Raw genomic sequence first — 15,864 nt, 5'->3', positions numbered from 1 at the left:
GATTGCGTTTCAAAGGCGCTTGGCTCAATCTCATATGCGTTTCAACAATGTTTATGGCAACTTTTTTTGATGCAGCATTTAAAACCAATGTCCCAAGTTTATCTAAACTATTGCAGTCCGTACCATGTGTACTTTGCCTGTGGAGTGTGCAGGGTGCGCCAGATTCATCAACTGGTGCACGGTCTTCATGCACTGCTCTGGAAGTGTCACCATTTTTTTTTTTGTGCAATTTATTCATGCAGAACTATGGCGCACGTCAGTAATAAATGTGGCGCAAAATCTGACTAAGCAGTAACACGTCCCTTTAGGTGCACTTTTTTTCTGTCTTGTCGGACACAGAGCAGCCGCGACACAAAATTGGCCAAGACAATTCATAAATACACGTGGAAGAAGTTTTCACCTTCTTTCTAGTGCAAAGTCAGACAGAAAACTGGTGCAAACTCTTTAATAAATAGGGGCTAATGTCAGTAGATCACAAATGATGTTGCCATACTTCGGTTATCCCCTATACAGAGGATAGCGGATATAAAGCTGATCAGTGAGGGGCACAAGAACTTGATCCCCAGTGAATCGGAGAATGGGTGAAGCGTCAGGTTGAGCATGCATTCCACTCCGCCATTGAATTGTGTGGTAGTCGCAGAAATTTTGGAGTACACCACCCGGCTATTTCTATTACTCCCATAGATAGTTAATGAGAGATACCCGAGAGCTGTGCTCTGAAATTTCCAACACTCCCTTACCATCCAAATGAGCGACTAGACACATGCTAATTTCCCATCGAATCCCATTCTTAAGATTAGTGGGTGTCCCAGTGTCAGACCCTCACCAATTACCTATTTATCCTCTATCTTATGAAAAGTAAAATCCCCTTAAATCCACTTCACTTAGTAGTGACTGATCTACTGAATGTAGTGTAAATATGCAATTTCTCTATTGGAATGACCCCTTTAAGATTTGAATTAAGTACATGTTTCACCTTTTATGTGAAGGCTGCATATTTAGTCATAGGTGTCGCTATCAGAATTATCTCCATTTTATCAAGACGCTTGGCACTGTGCCTCATTCATGTCTGGCCGGTTCCACAGAAGTCGTAGAAGAACTATATGCTATAATTAGAGTCAAGCACAGGATTAGATCCTGTTCTGTGACCATGATCAGGCGGCTGCAGTAAAGCGTACCTGTTCCTTCAGGTGACTTCTCAGAATGAGCTGCTTTGCATACAGGATGAATAACACGGTCTGCTTTGGAGGGATGTGATACTCAACAACCCTGCCCATCAGCTGTTTTATACTATGGACATTTCTGAAAAACACAACTCTGTCTAGATAGGAGCACCAATCCATGCACAATCCTATGTGTGCTCTTTCTGCTCCATGCCTAATGTATAGTAACCGATTACTGTGGTACTTAATCATCGTCACCGTGTCACTATATATTAAGATTGTAGAGCCCTACTATTTGGGGTACAATCGGGTTCTACTTCTGTGGAATCTGTCTATCTGCCACTATTTCAGTATATACTGTCTATCCGGCACTATTTCTGTATCTTTTCACACAAACACTGTATTGCACTGGTTGTAATGAGGCGTTTCTACTTACAGTTTTTTTTTTTTTTAATAGGTACAAGAGCTCAGATATTACGGAAGAGTTGCCAACCCCTTCCCATTGCAATTGAAGCAGATCCACCTTACTGGTAGAACCTTCTACAGCATTTTGGAGATGTTGGAAATGTTTGCCTAATAATACAGTACTTGTTGAACAGATGGCCTAGATGCCATTCTCCATTTCAGTTCATTCTATATAAACCCTATAAAGTGAGTTGGAGGCATACTATTATCCAACATGTATTAGCATTAAGATTTCCCATCTACGGAACTAAGGGGCATAGGCCCTGAGTAGTTGCTAACCAATGGCTTAAATATATATTATGTCAATATTAGAATATGGTATTTTCTGTTCTGAAGCTACTTGTCAGAAATGTTCCTCAGCAGCAGAGAGGTGGGCAGAGTCTAATAATGATTAAGGGTCTGAAACGCGTAGGTTTGTCTACTTTTCATGCCATTATTTGATTTTATCTTTGTACCAGTATGGATTAAATAAAGGAACCAAGATTTTTTTTTCCATATTTTTTGTATGCTGAGGAGCAAATTTCTTCCCTTGGATCTAACCTCTTCCCATCTTTGCCCAGAAGTTTAATAAATAATCTTCCCTCACTTCCCATAAAGCTTTGTGTTCTCTCATGAAGTAACTTCATTAAGAAGTAACTGAAGTATATAGTCGTGCATTGTAAGAACCAAGGGTTAACAACCAAGATTGATGAAGCCTTGTGAGTAATGGAGTGTTTAGGAGGAGTAAGAAGTAAGAGAGGGTGCCACCAATGGGTACGGTATGTATGGGGGCTGGGTTGAATGTGTTTTATTAATCTAGGACTACAGTATTTTTCGGACTATAAGGTGCACCGGATTATAAGGCGCACCATCAATAAATGCCTGCTAAAAGTCTGAGTTCATATATAAGGCGCACCAGATTATAAGGATGAATGACCAGCAGGTGGCAGACCTGTGCACAGTTCAAGGCAGCTGTTGTGTGTAAGTACGGTTCATATATAAGGCGCACTGAACTATAAAGCGCACCTTTGATTTCTGAGAAAATCAAAGGATTTTATGTGCGCCTTATAGTCTGAAAAATACAGTAATTTTGTCGTTTGTTTTAATTTTGTCGCCTGTTTTCTGCCTCCATTAGACATCATACCCGTAACCTTTTTTTTTAGATCACCACCCCCATAAAACAGACCTTTTTTTCTCTGTAAATCTGGGTGGCCATCTCAAAAAGGTTTCACTGATTGTACATTATATAGTTTCAAGAATATTCTGTCTGAATGTAGAGAATATAAATTCTGAGTTATAAGGTTATATTTTATCTATTAAAGGTCACAGCTAAATTGTCAGTGATGAATGAATTTGATGTAAAACTATTTGGAAGCCTGTGAAAATAGATGAATACAAATTTCAGCCACTCCTGGGGACCGGCTTCTTACAAAAATGTAATTTTATCCTTTAATCAGCTGCAGGCTTCAAAAGGTAATCCTCCTAAGTACATAGCGTTTTGCTGCTCAGTACAGATTAATTGGGCTCTGACCTCCAAGCGTCTCACTGGTGATGTAAAGAAACAGTTCGGTACCTACCAGCTCTAAAAAGAATCAAAATCACAGAAATGATGTACTTTCGGAAAGACCGTGGTAGTATTCCAGCAGACTATTATTACTGGGTAGGGAGCAGGGCTGGTGCCAGCATTAGGCATGCCTGGGCAATTGCCAGGGCCCAGAACTGCTGGGGGGGGGGGGGAGGGGCACACTGAGGGTAGCTTTATATAAAATAACCATGAGGGGGCTGATTAGCATGATGAACTAGGGAATATTTTAGGGATCAGGAGACTGTTGTAGTTTCCGAATTTTTAATGCCGCCATTTGAGTTCATTGCAAAGGAGCCTACTGAGGCTCTGTCACCCAGGGGGCTACTGAGACTTGGAGTCGACCGTGGTAGGGAGGATAGCGATGTGAAAGGCAGGCTTTGTCAATACTAGAAAATCTTCATATGCATTTTGTTTATTCTGCATATATTTCTTCTATACAATTCCACTGAAAAGTTTTTCCTAATGGGTCTAATGGGTCTGATGGCTATATTGCCATCAGATGCATTGTTTTATATTGTTTAGCCACAGTATACTCTTGAGGGGGAGATTTATCATGGCTTTTATGCTAGCTTTCTAGTGTGTGCAGGGGGTGCAGTCCACGGTGTAGTGGACCGGTGGTGGGTGTACCTGCCCCATGCCTGCACACTCACTACAGCCAGCAAACTTTTATGAGTGAGAGCTTGTAGGCTGTGGCCAAATATACACCAGGCGTTCAATGCATCTGCCCCATCAAATACATCAAGAGGTCAGAGCCTCCTGAAGTACCTGGATGCACCGGAGGGGCAGGGTCAGCGTAAAATCATCTCTCTTGTGAGCACAGAATTTTTTTTTCCCCTAACATCTGTATTATCTTGCCAAAATGTGTGCTTTATGTGTGCTTTATGTATGCCCCCGCAGGGCAGAGGCAAGGGGAAATAAATTAAAAATCTTACCTTAGTCCAGTTCCCCCGTTCCCAGACCAGATCCCAGAGCAGTCACCGAAGTAGGAACAATGAATACCAAGCATTGTAAAAAATAAGCTACTGTTGATATTGAGTAAACATGAGAATAAATTATCTCCTAGAAAACTCATGAAACCCCATTAAGCCATTTTGTAGCTCAGACTCTTTTTTTATAATCTGACATCAATAAGTTCACATGGTTATGATGATTTTTAGATTTTTTTTGAGACATGTACTTCATATTACAGTCATTCTGTGCTTGATATGTTTTGTGTTTATCTATTTTAAAAAAAATGGCAACATTTTAGAAAAATTGATCATTTTCAAAATTATTTGCTTCTGAGATGGACATTTCAGCGTGTTATGGTCACGGCTTTAGGGTCCATTGCACCCTCTATTGTCCAGATTCACTCCCCGTCCCCTGCTCCTTTACAACTTGACAAAACTGTGTTGCTGGGCCATGCGGCTCTGCCCATGTGGCACCAAAATGCTCATTTGTATATGGAGTAAAATTAAAAACATTTACCTGGATTCAGACAATATATTTTCTCAAGAAAGGGATATATGTGATGCAGAGAAATTAATCTGCAATAAGCTCATATATTTAATTCATATTACAGAGCTGAAATATTCCCTTTAGACCTTGAAATTTTAAAATTACACACCAAAGGCCAGGGTTGGCGCTAGCACTGGGCATACCCAGGCAAGTGCTGGGGCTCAGGGCTCCTGGTGGGGGCCCACATAAGGCTGTACATAAGGAATCCATGGGGGTGAGTTGGGAATATTTTAGGGAACAGGAGACTGTTTTAGTTTTTGAAACCTGGGGTCCACTGAAATCTGGAACCAACCGTGCCAAAGGCGCCCTTAAAAGTATATGACATCCAAATGGAATGGTATTAGTGTGCTCCTCCCATTGCGGTGGGTAAAGGAGGATGGATATATGAAAATTATGTTGGAGATAAAAATCTTTCTTTCTTACAATGTATAAATTACATAGTTTTGTATATAACTGTAAAATGGTAAAAGTTGATAAAATATATTAAGAAAAAAAAAAGATGCTATGGTATTTTAACCTGGAAAACAGAAACCTGGAAAAAAGAGAATCAATGAATGTGAACAGACTAAAACCGCTATGCCATAGCTATAAAAGTAAAAAGCATAGTATAGTCTACATTTTGACCGCTCCTATGTGACTTTTCCATTGTTCATTTTCAACTCTGTGTTTAGAAAATATCAATTATCTACTAGCACGCACAATACTACAGATAGACAGCAAACAGGAACAGGCTGCTTCCTCTCATTGCAAACTCCTCTGTGTACACAATCGTCATGAAGCCCTCCCACACATCAAACTGATGCAACGTCTACGAGTCACATTGCTACATCTGTGAGCATGCTATGGTTGTGTCTGGTCCTGCTGTACACAATGGGGTACATTTACTAATCCTGTTTAGGATTCAGATAGGACAAACATAGAGTTCATACCTCCCAACCGTCCCGCTTTCGGCGGGACTGTCACGATTTTTTAGCTGTGTCCCGCCGCCCCGGGAGGTTGAGAGATATTCACGGATTTCCCTGCATTGTCCCGGGCCAAGAGACTGAGTCCCGTCTCCTGGTCCCGGGACACAGATCGGCTGCAGAGACACAGCGGCAGCGCGGAGGCTGTGAAGTCTGAGCTCCCAGCACACAGCACTACCCCTCCTCCCCCCCCCTCCCCTGCCGCGGGATGTGTGAGGAGGAAACATCAGGGGGGGAAGTGTCACCTGGAGATCCTGAGCTCCCAGCACCTCAGAGCACAGCACGGCCCCTCCTCCTCCCCTCCTGTGTGAGCTGCCGTGATGTGTGAGGAGGGAGGCTGCAATGTGCCCCGGCCATGGACCCTGCACACTCCTCTGCTCCTTCTCCTGAAGCTGTGGAGGTGCAGGGGGCAGCACAGAGAGAGCAGCACCTTGTGTGATGGCTTACCCCCCTCAGGAGCTGCAGACGTCCAGTAGAAGCATCTCCCCAGCAGAGATGAGGTAGGACACAGCCTGACCCTCACAGTAACCTGTAGCTGTGTGTGCTGGGTGACAGGACACATCTATCAGGACTTGTATGTCAGCATTGTGACATACAAGCCCTGCAATAATCGCAATGTCACCGCGCTCTAACACCCACGATCGGAGCCGACTCCGATCGTGGGTGTTAACCCCTTACACGTCGCGGTCAAGCATGACCGCGGCATGTGAGGGGGTTCCCGCTATGGATCGGATCCCCCGCGCCGCTTACCGGGGGAACCGATCCTCTTCTGGCCAGCTCCGAGGACTGGCATGTGCCCCGGAGCTGCCCGATGTCCCTGCCAGTCTGCACGCTCAGACAGTTTACACTGCGCTACAATGAAAAAGTATTGTAGAGCAGTGTATCAGAGCATCGCTGGTTCAAGTTCAAGTAGGGAAAAGTAAAAACATGTAAAAACACTAAACACTACACATTAGAATAAATAAAAAATAAATACATAAAAATATAAGCCCCTAAAATGTCACTTTCCTATAAAAACACTTAATAAAGTATAAAACACACAAAAAACCGCCACATATTTGGTATTGCCACGTCCGTAACAATCTGTATAATAAAACAGAATCATTACTGGACCCGCACAGTAAACGCCAGGGAAAAAAAGGAAAAAACTTTCTGAAAAAAGATCATTTTTAATAAATACCTTTAAAAAAAATTTCCTAAAGAGTGATAAAAAAAAGTTCTGCACTCTAAAATAAGACACTAAAAAGAACAACTCTTCTCGCAAAAAATATAAAACATGTAAAAAAATTGTTTAAAAGGCCATACTGTCCTAAAAATGGTAACATTGAAAAGAATTATTGTGTTTTAGATTTTTTTTTAAAATGTAAATCTTTTGTAGAAAAAAAATTCTTAATTTTGCCATATTTTGGGGCCAATAATTTTTCTATACTTTGGTGTGCGGAGCTGTGGAAAGAGGAGCTGTCACCCTGAAAAACAGCACTAGGAGGGCGCGTTCACACGGTGCGTTATGTCCTGCGTTTTCATTGCGTTTGAAACGCATTACATCACCTGAGGAGGCGATTTGCCTAATTACATTACTGTTAACGTTTCCGTTTACAGAACGCACTCTAAACGCAATGTCAACGCATGCGTTAACAAGCGTAAACAGTAATTTAATTAGGCAAATCGCCTCTCAGCTGTTGTAATGCATTTCAAACGCAATGAAAACGCAACCAAAACGCACCGTGTGAACGCGCCCAGAGATGTTACTAAAGTAAGCTACTCCTAGTGCTAAGACAGACGCAGCGGTGCTACACTGATAGCGTTACCGGAAACCTCTGATAACACTAACAAACACCGCTGCGCTGTACCCTAGAAACGCCAGACCGCTCTCAAAGGGGTCCGACGTATTCATGAGGGGGCGGTCCCTCTTCCCCTGACCGCCCCCGCTCGTTCCATAGGCCGGCGGTGACTGCCGCGTGTCATGCCCACAATCCCACCCCCTCATGAATACGCCACTTTGAGAGCGGTCCGGCGTTTGTAGTGTACAGCGCGGCAGTGTTAATTAGCGTTATCAGAGGTTCCTGTGTAACACCGCTGCGTTTGGTTTAGCACTAGGAGCTGATTACTTTAGTAACATCTAGTGCCGAATTTCTGGGTGACAGGTCCTCTTTAAGGTGTCATTTATGCGGTATGAGATGACACTTAAATTAATACCATTTTGGGGACATCTTATTGAGCGGGTGCATGTCACAATAATTCAGTGCATCCGCCACAGTGTGTGTTATTTGTGTCTTCCAGGACCGTGCTTGCTGTGGACTACTTCGGATTCGAAGGATTACGTCGATGACTGGCATTTCTAACAAATAAAATGGTCAACGAGGGTGTGTCTGCGTTCTTTGTTCAATTAAATTTATATTTGTTACAAAACGGTGTGATTATTTATTTTTTTGCGACACTCTTCATAGTTTGCCATAGTAGTGGTGCCGGCTAGGTGACGGTGCTCATTACTAAGGGCTGGCCTTAGTGTTTGCCTTAATTTTTTTGGCAAATTCACACTAACGCCCATACCATTACCTCGGTACCCACCGCCACCAGGGGTGCCGGGAAGAGCCGGGTACAAACCAGTACCTGACCGTCTATAGATGGTCAGGTAGTGGGGCGGCCGCAGGCTGTTATTGTTGCGCTGGAATAGCCCCCTAACAGTGGGCTATCCCAGCTCAGTAATGGCAGGCTGCTGCTGCTTTTTTGTATCTGGCTGATTTGAAAAATAGGGGGCACCCCATGCCGGTTTTTTCCATTTTTTTTTAAAAATGAGGGAAACAGCCTGGGAGCCCCCTTGTAAGGGGGGACCCCATGCATATTTTTGTCAAAAATTTGAAGAAAAAATGGCATGGGGCTCCACCTATTTTTCAAATCAGCCAGATACAAAAAAGCAGCAGCAGCCTGCCATTACTGAGCTGGGATAGGCCACTGTTAGGGGGCTATTCCAGCGCAACAATAACAGCCTGCGGCCGCCCCACTACCTGACCATCTATAGACGGTCAGGTACTGGTTTGTACCCGGCTCTTCCCGGCACCCCTGGTGGCGGTGGGTACCGGGGTAATGGTATGGGCGTTAGTGTGAATTTGCCAAAAAAATTAAGGCAAACACTAAGGCCAGCCCTTAGTAATGAGCACCGTCACCTAGCCGGCACCACTACTATGGCAAACTATGAAGAGTGTCGCAAAAAAATAAATCACACCGTTTTTAACAAATATAAGTTTAATTGAACAAAGAACGCAGACACACCCTCATTGGCCATTTTATTTGTTAGAAATGTCGGTCATCGACGTAATCCTTCGAATCTGAAGTAGTCCACAGCAGGCACGGTCCTGGAAGACAAAAATAACACAAACACACAAAAAAGGGCACGCAGCCATTGGGGGGGGGGCATGCTCGTTGTCTAGGGGGGGACATGCTCGTTGTCTAGGGGGGGGCATGCTCTTTGTCTAGGGGGGGGATATGCTCGTTGTCTAGGGGAGGACATGCTCGTTGTCTAGGGGGGGGGACATACTTGTCTAGGGGGGGGGCATGCTCGTCTAGTGGGGGGCATGCTCGTTGTCTAGTGGGGGGCATGCTCGTTGTCTAGGGGGGGGCATGCTTGTTGTATAGGGGGGGGCATGCTCGTTGTCTGGGGGGGGCATGCTCGTTGTCTGGGGGGGGGATATGCTCGTTGTCTAGGGGGGACACGCTCGTTGTCTAGGGGGAGTGGAATATGCCCCCCAATTATATACATAAATATACATTGGTGCCAGTGGGGTTAATCCGTGTATATATATATATATATATATATATATATATGTATATTGCTGCTATATATACATTGGTGTCAGTGGATGCGTTGGAGGTATGAGCAGTGGCGTGGCCATGGGGGTGTGGTTAGGGGGCGGGGCTAGGGTGTGGCTTCTGTGGGTAAAAAAATCGCCGCGGCGCGCTACGCGCGCCGCAGTTTTGTCCCTCTTTCTCCTCAACAAAAGTTGGGAGGTATGATAGAGTTGCCTAAAAATGCAACAAGTTTATCACAGTGGCTGATACATCTTTAGACTGTGTAACCTAAGTTTACGCCTACAAGTTGGCTTATATACAACCAAAAAAATGTAAAACGCCCAGAGGTATTCACCTGTGACTGTAGCTGGTGATTTCTATGAGAAGATCCCTCTGACTGTAGGGTATAACAAAAGAAAAAATACAAAACATTCATAAAATTATTTATTCTTTAATAAATTATTTGTTTAAAACATCCCATAATCTTGTACTGTATTCTGCACGTTTCGAGTGAAATACTATTCCTCATGGTTAGAGTGACTGCCATCATAACAATGAGGGAGAGATAATTACATCACACAAGTCATTTGACTGCTTTCAACTACAAAGACATATTATACAAATCAGTAAAAACCACAATAAGAACAAAAAAAAGAGTATAAACTAGTCAAAAAAATTTCAATGAAAATATATATCTTTATTAGAGTATTCAAGCAAAACAGGATTAAAAATACAGGGCACAGCTCATATAGCAGAAACAGACCATGGACTCCCAATCTAAAATGTATAAGTGAATATAAAACACTTAAAAGTAATATGTGTAATGAACCAATATATTGGGGTAATATGCCATAAATGAATAGTTCATATGTTAAATCCTGATCTTTGGGATACGCAAATAATTCATAATCAATTCACACAGGAATAAAAAATAAATAAATTAGCAATGTCTGAGTCACTAGAGTAGCACAGGGATATGATAGGGGGTGCATATCCAGTGTCCAAACCTGATGCATGTTTCAGAGAAATTTCTTCGTCCCCCCTCATAAGATATGCACATGCATTTTACTTTGATAAGAAATATTACAAAGTTTCCTATATAAATTTGAACTATTCATTTACAAAACATATTTAAAGGAAACCTACCACTTGAAGTGGCAGGTTTCCGATGAAAATACCGAGCAACAGCTCAGGGAGAGCTGGTGCCGGAGCTTATTTTAGTTAGTGTTTTAAACCGCGGTATCGCGGTTTAAAACACTTTTTAAACTTTATAGCCGGGGCAGGTAGGTACGCGCTCGGCGCTTACCATGCGCGCGGCTCTCATTCACTTCCTATGTAGCCGCGCGCATGGTAAGCGCCGAGTGCGTACCTGCCTGCGCCGGCTATAAAGTTTAAAAAGTGTTTTAAACCGCGATACCGCGGTTTAAAACACTAACTAAAATAAGCTCTGGCACCAGCTCACCCTGAGCTGGTGCTCGGTATTGCCATCGGAAACCTGCCACTACAAGTGGTAGGTTTCCTTTAAAATGACAGGTACCTGTCATACCTCGGCCTGTGACCAGGACAAGGGGGCATCCTCTACGCCTAGAGGAGAGGCGATTCTACCATCACCATAGACAGGGATTCTTTACTGTAAGAGCAGTGAGACTATGGAACTCTCTGCCGCAGGAGGTTGTTATGGCGGACTCTATGTACATGTTCAAGAGAGGCCTGGATGACTTTCTGGAGAGAAAAAATATCACGGGTTATGGGGATAAAACATTTATTTAGTTCTTAAAGGTTGGACTTGATGGACTTGCGTCTCCTTCCAGCCTTATATACTATGACTATGACTAGGTACACTATAAGGGTGGCTTTTTACCTTGTGTTAGAAAACACATGGCACAATACAGGTGATGCAAACATTTAAAAAAAAAATCTATAATTTGTGCTTAAACCCAATAAGCAAACTTCTATACTATTTTTCCCCATCCAGAAATACAGAAAACCGATGGAGGGGATTAAATATATTTTCAATTAACTTAAACCCCTTGCCACATTTGTACACCCTGGTGCGGCAGTGGGTGTATGAAGAGAGCTCATATACACTGGGTGTTTGCTGCAAAATGCAGCAAACATCCCCCACTAACACCCGCGATCACGGGTGTTAACCATTTCATTGCCCTTGGCAAAGCCACTGGGGGCATTTTGATGCAGGTATTGCCCCCTGACACCATTGGGGACAACAATCCGTTCTGTGACAACCGGGGGTCTACATGAATCTCCCAGGCCATTCATTCAGCACAATCTAAAAATGTGTGCTAATAGTATTGCAGTATATGTTAGGAAGGATCAGACTCCATCAAATAAAATCATGAACACATTAGGTATGGTCACATCCCAAAATGTCCGATCAAAATATAAAAACTGTTTATTCAAGATGGTAAACCCCGTAGTAGAAAATAGTGGCAAAGTTTCCGTATTGCCACTTTTTTTGCCATTTTGCAACACATAAAAATGTTTACAAAATGATTAAAAAAGGTCATAGAGTTCCCAAAATGGTAACGATGAAAACATGATCTCATCCTCAATAAATGACACTGTACACAACTCCATACACTGAAATATGAAAACGTTTTTGGCGTCAGAATATGGCATTTTTTTTTTGTACCAAAGATTTTGATTTTTCATATCTACAAAAGCATAACAGTACCTATTGAAATTTGGTATCTCCATGACTGTAAAGACTCAAAGAAAAAAGGGAGGTGTCATTTGAAGTGCACTGTGAAAGAAATAAAAACAAGGCCTTAAAGACAATGTAACAAAATGTGCATTTTCTTAAGCAATTTCACCCGGATTTGGACGCAGCATGGAATATTAAACACCATCACTAGGAAGTACAATTTGTTACACAGAAAACAAGCCCTCATATAGGTCTGCACACGGAAAAAAAAGAAAAGTTAGGTATTTTTAAATGTGGGGGGTGAAAAATGGAAACACAAAAATATAAAGGGTTGTGTCCTTAAGGGTTAATGGTGTTTTCAGGAATAAAATATTAATAATCTTTCAATGGTCTAGGACCTAAATATAAGATTGGTGGGAATCCAACACCCATCACCCCCCCCCTTCCCCCCATCAATCAACTGTTCTCAGCAGGTGATACAGAGAGAAAGGAATAGAAAGTAGACAGTAGTGGTCCTACTACAGGTGTTGCAGCCTTTTCTTAGTTCATTTTTTGCTCCACACCTTCAAAAATGTCTAACTTTTTCATGTTTCTGTGTACAAGTTGTGTGAGGGCTTAGTTTCTGTGTAACAAATTGTACTTCTCAGTGAGGTTATTCATTATTCCATGCTGTATTGCAGTATATAGTCATTTTACTTTTGATCAAAAATGTTCCCATTCACACTGAGGCTGGGTTCACACCACTATAAGTTGGGAAAGCTCCCGACGTACTCGCTGAGTATATACATTGACATTTAGTGGCAGACAGAGGCTACATCTTTCCATCCCGCTCCCTCCTGCCGATCGATGTATATGCTCTCAGCAGAGGTAGTAGAAGCAGGCGGATTACACAAGATGGCGGCTGAATCATGAAATGGATGACAACGGATTAGATGGTGTCTGGGTAAACAAGATGGCATCTGGAGAGAAATATCACATGAACCCAGCCTTAGGCCTCTTGCACATGACCGTATGGTCTTTTCTGTTCTGTATATACGGCTCTATGGCAACGTATTGCACCGTATCCATATAAAATACAGTGGGCTGGCATGTGATGGAGGCTGGCTATTGGCTGGCTCACAGAATGAACCTCCCACTGGTTCTAGATCCTACACGTATATGGTGCACAGCCGGATGCAGCACGTATTTAGCCCGTATTTCATACGTTCCCATTGACTTCTATAGGCCATACGGAACGGAAATACGGTGGAAATTAGGACATGCTCTAAATTTTTATACGGCTCGCTAACGGTACAGTATGGTACAGTGGACAATATGGCCATGTACATGGATGGCTGTATTGCTCATTGGAATCCATGGGGCTGTATTCCAGCCGTATACACAGTCATTTTTATACAGTCGTGTGCATGGGGCCTAACACGCATCTATCCCCAGCACCCCGCTCTCATGGCCTGAGCATTTAGGTATACAACTTTCTTATTTGTACATGGTTCTGTGCTGATCCTTGAATTGTGTGTCCATCCATTATTGTGTTTCACCCCTCTTTTTCTTGTTATCCTGCATTTGTATGGACTTGTCTAAAGATTTGATTAGCTCACCATTGATAATATTTATTTCTGTACATTGTTGTATACTATATTGTGGCCAGTAGGGGGAGCTGGAGTTATGGGAACAGTGCACATTATCATGTGTTGAGCACTTTCCCGAGGATGTCATTCATTTGTGACTTCGTTCACAATTTTTAAAGGTTTTTTTAAGCATGTTTTGTGGTGTATTTTTCTATTAATAAAGATATTATTTGTTTGATCTATTTTTCATGCCTCTGTTCTTTTTGTGGCTTTTGATTATATATTTTGGCATGTTTTGATCAGTGGTTACTGTTGGGCAGTGCTGGTCCACCTCTTGTGTATGGGGCCTAACACATGTGATTTAAAGATTACTTACAATTTATTCTACTGACACCACGCCCCTGGCAGGGTTAGTGTATTTGGCAGTAAGGGTGCGGTCACACGTCGCATTTAACGCATGCGTTTAAAAACGCATTGGAATAGCTGGAGAGTGATTTGCCTAATCAAACAGCTCTTAACACTTGTGTTTACAAAACGCATGCGTTAACCGCGATGTTAACGCATGTGTTAACGATCCATTAACAAACACGTTTTGTAAACACAGGTGTTAGCAGCTGTTTAATTAGGCAAATCGCTCTCCAGCTATGGCAATGCGGTTTTAAACGCATGCGTTAAACGCGACGTGTGACCGCACCCTAAAAGTGTTTATCTGTTGGCAAGATATTATCAACAAAGACTTTTTTCCCCACTTAAGTATCCTTAGTCTAGCACCCTTACCAATTTATTGCCAGTTTCACCATGGCTCATATTTTTCAATCCAATTCATTTGGATCTAATGTAAGAGATTAAATTTCAGCTATCGCTAGACAGCCCTATAAAAAACCTTTTGAAGCATCAACCCATAAGTGACTTTTCGGTCTTCCAGACCCTCATTAGGGATATGCTGGGAGTTAGGTGACACATGAAAAATGTGATTTCCCAAAGACAAGTAAATGATGATAGCTAGCACCTTCATAGGGGACAAATATTGGGAATGACCAATGATTGTTTCTACTACCAGTAAATATATACTCGTCTGCAGGGTCTGACATCTTTACTTACCGGTATCTTCATGGGCTGCTATCAGTATGTAACTTGTTCCTTAATCTCTACCAAAATATTTACTGAGAAAATCTATTGTATAAGATTTCTTTGTTATGGACTGTTTGAAGACGTTTTTTCCACAATGGACATTTATCAGACTTTCACAGGACAGGAGATAGATTGCTAGGGCCCTCACTCATTACAGGCGGTCCCCTACTTAAGAACACTCGACTTACATACGACCCCTAGTTACAAACGGACCTCTGGATATTGGTAATTTATTGTACTTTAGCCCTAGGCTACAATAATCAGCTGTAACAGTTATCACAGGTGTCTGTAATGAAGCTTTAGTGTTAATCCTGATTCTTATGACAACCCAACATTTTTAAAATCCAATTGTCGCAGAGACCAAAAAAGTTCTGGCTGGGATTGCAATGATAAAATATACAGTTCCGACTTACATACAAATTCAACTTAAGAACAAACCTACAGACCCTATCTTGTATGTAACCCGGGGACTGCCTGTACTAGATTGATAATTCTCGCTATATGACCACAGTGAGGAGGAGGTGAAACAGAGTCACAACCATAGAATAGGTGATAAGTGTCTGAGGACTGGGGGAAAGAAGAAGAGTGAAGAAATCAGGCAATACTGAGGCTAACTGAGTATATTTGATGGTGACCTTTCCAGAATACTAGTTCTCTTCCTCAGACATGATGTTATGCATGAAACAGAAAATTCACAGCATTTTATACACATTAGGCAGTGATCATCAGAGGATATTAAAAAAAACCTTTAAAACAACAGATAAATACAGGGACATCTTATTTACGACTGGGGGGGGACACCCACTTACTATTAGAATGGGGTCCTGCACTGTTAGAGCATATAGCTTGGTGATTTTGAATTGATGATATATGGTCTGCTTGTAGAGGTTCACTATCTGTTAACCAATAAAAACTATTAAAACAGAATGGGGTTCGCAAATAACCCTTAATGCTAGCGCAAACAAGAGAAACACTCGGCTCAATAGTTATAAACAGAGATGTTTAGGCGCATTTAATAGCAGTTCTGGAGCTTTTTTCCCCCCAAAATCTGTATTGTTCCGTAACT

This window comes from Engystomops pustulosus, chromosome 1 (assembly GCF_040894005.1).
Source record: "Engystomops pustulosus chromosome 1, aEngPut4.maternal, whole genome shotgun sequence".
In the NCBI taxonomy this organism is placed as follows: domain Eukaryota; kingdom Metazoa; phylum Chordata; class Amphibia; order Anura; family Leptodactylidae; genus Engystomops; species Engystomops pustulosus.
This window is presented reverse-complemented; position numbering follows the sequence as displayed.